Raw genomic sequence first — 2,901 nt, forward strand, 5'->3', positions numbered from 1 at the left:
ATGCACAGGGAAGGTATGGAAATGCTGTGTTGACACGCCCACTGTCAGGCTGCAGAGCTTCGCTAGTGCGGCGGATAAGTGAAGGAGTACTGCGCATGCGTAGAGCCCTGTGCGCCCTATGCAGATACTGAGCTGTGCTTGGTGTGTAAGTGCTGACAGGGCTGGGATTTGGGATATAGTTTGGGACAGGATAGTAAGTGAATTCCATGATGTCTTTTATTAAAGTGAGAGTGCAATGTTCTCTGACAGCAGTGATAATTGGTGTAAAAACAAGTGCTGCATACATGGTGACAACATTAACCACTTCTGAACCAAGCCTATTTTTGACACTTGTTGTTTACAAGTTAAAATCAGTATTTGTTTGCTAGAAAATTACCTAGAACCCCCAAACATTATATATATTAGCAAAGACTGTGGAGAATAAAATGGCGTTTGTTGCAATTCTTTATGTCACACAGTGTTTGCGCAGCAGTCTTTCAAACACAATTTTTGGGGAAAAAATAAACTTTTTTTAATTAAAAGATAAGAAAACAGTAAAGTTAGCCCATTTTTTTTCTATAATCTGAAAGATAATGTTAGACCAGGTAAATTGTTACCCAACATGTCACGCTTCAAAATGGCGCACGCTCGTGGAATGGCGACAAACTTTGGTACTTAAAAATCTCCATAGGCGATGTTTACATTTTTATTTTTACAGGTTACCAGTTTAGAGTTACAGAGGAGATCTTGGGCTAAAATTATTGCTCGCACTCTAACGATCACAGCGATACTTCACATGTGTGGTTTGAATACTGTTTACATATGTGGGCGCGACTTGTGTGGACGCTTCGAGGGACGGGGCACTTTAATTTTTTTTTCCTTATTTATTTTACTTTATACTTTTTATTTTTACACTGTCCCTTGTAATAGAAAAAAAAGCAGAGCAGGGCCTCTTTAATGTGAGATCTGGGGTCAAAAAGACCTCAGATTTCGCATTTACGCTTAACCAGTTGCGGACCGCCGCACGATGATGTACGTCGACAGAACGGCACGGGCAGGCAAAAGGGCTTACATGTACGTCCTTGCCTGCCCGCGGGTGGGGGGTCCGATCGGACCCCCCCCCGGTGCCTGCGGCGGTCGGCAAAACTCCCCCGGCGATCGGTGGTGAGGAGGAGGCCATCCATTCGTGGCCCCCTCCTCGTGATCGCTCCCAGCCAATGGGATCATTTCCCTGCCTCTGTATTGTACACAGAGGAAATTATGTCATCTCTCCTCGGCTCGGTATTTTCCGTTCCGGGCCGAGGAGAGAAGACTGTAATGTAAGTGCACCAACACACACACAGTAGAACATGCCAGGCACACAAAACACCCCGATCCCCCCCCCGATCGCCCCCCGATCCCCCCCCAATCACCCCCCCCCCTGTCACAAACTGACACCAAGCAGGTTTTTTTTTTTTTTTTCTGATTACTGTATTGGTGTCAGTTTGTGACAGTTACAGTGTTAGGGCAGTGAGTGTTAGGCCCCCTTTAGGTCTAGGATACCCCCCTAACCCCCCCTAATAAAGTTTTAACCCCTTGATCACCCCCCGTCACCAGTGTCGCTAAGCGATCATTTTTCTGATCGCTGTATTAGTGTCGCTGGTGACGCTAGTTAGGGACGTAAATATTTAGGTTCGCCGTCAGCGTTTTATAGCGACAGGGACCCCCATATACTATCTAATAAATGTTTTAACCCCTTGATTGCCCCCTCGTTAACCCTTTCACCACTGATCACCGTATAAACGTTACGGGTGACGCTGGTTAGTTCGTTTATTTTTTATAGTGTCAGGGCACCCGCCGTTTATTACCGAATAAAGGTTTAGCCCCCTGATCGCCCGGCGGTGATATGCGTCGCCCCAGGCAGCGTCAGATTAGCGCCAGTACCGCTAACACCCACGCACGCAGCACACGCCTCCCTTAGTGGTATAGTATCTGATCGGATCAATATCTGATCCGTTCAGATCTATACTAGCGTCCCCAGCAGTTTAGGGTTCCCAAAAACGCAGTGTTAGCGGGATCAGCCCAGATACCTGCTAGCACCTGCGTTTTGCCCCTCCGCCCGGCCCAGCCCAGCCCACCCAAGTGCAGGATCGATCGATCACTGTCACTTACAAAACACTAAACGCATAACTGCAGCGTTCGCAGAGTCAGGCCTGATCCCTGCGATCGCTAACAGTTTTTTTGGTAGCGTTTTGGTGAACTGGCAAGCACCAGCCCCAGGCAGCGTCAGGTTAGTGCCAGTAGCGCTAACACCCACGCACGCACCGTACACCCTCCTTAGTGGTATAGTATCTGAACTGATCAATATCTGATCTGATCCGATCAGATCTATACTAGCGTCCCCAGCAGTTTAGGGTTCCCAAAAACGCAGTGTTAGTGGGATCAGCCCAGATACCTGCTAGCACCTGCGTTTTGCCCCTCCGCCCGGCCCAGCCCAGCCCACCCAAGTGCAGTATCGATCGATCACTGTCACTTACAAAACACTAAACGCATAACTGCAGCGTTCGCAGAGTCAGGCCTGATCCCTGCGATCGTTAACAGTTTTTTTGGTAGCGTTTTGGTGAACTGGCAAGCGCCAGCGGCCTAGTACACCCCGGTCGTAGTCAAACCAGCACTGCAGTAACACTTGGTGACGTGGCGAGTCCCATAAGTGCAGTTCAAGCTGGTGAGGTGGCAAGCACAAGTAGTGTCCCGCTGCCACCAAGAAGACAAACACAGGCCCGTCGTGCCCATAGTGCCCTTCCTGCTGCATTCGCCAATCCTAATTGGGAACCCACCACTTCTGCAGCGCCCGTACTTCCCCCATTCACATCCCCAACCAAATGCAGTCGGCTGCATGAGAGGCTTTTTTATGTCCTCCCGAGTACCCCTACCCAACGAACC

The sequence above is a fragment of the Aquarana catesbeiana genome, linkage group LG10 (genome assembly GCF_042186555.1).
Source record: "Aquarana catesbeiana isolate 2022-GZ linkage group LG10, ASM4218655v1, whole genome shotgun sequence".
Classification (NCBI taxonomy): Eukaryota; Metazoa; Chordata; class Amphibia; order Anura; family Ranidae; genus Aquarana; species Aquarana catesbeiana.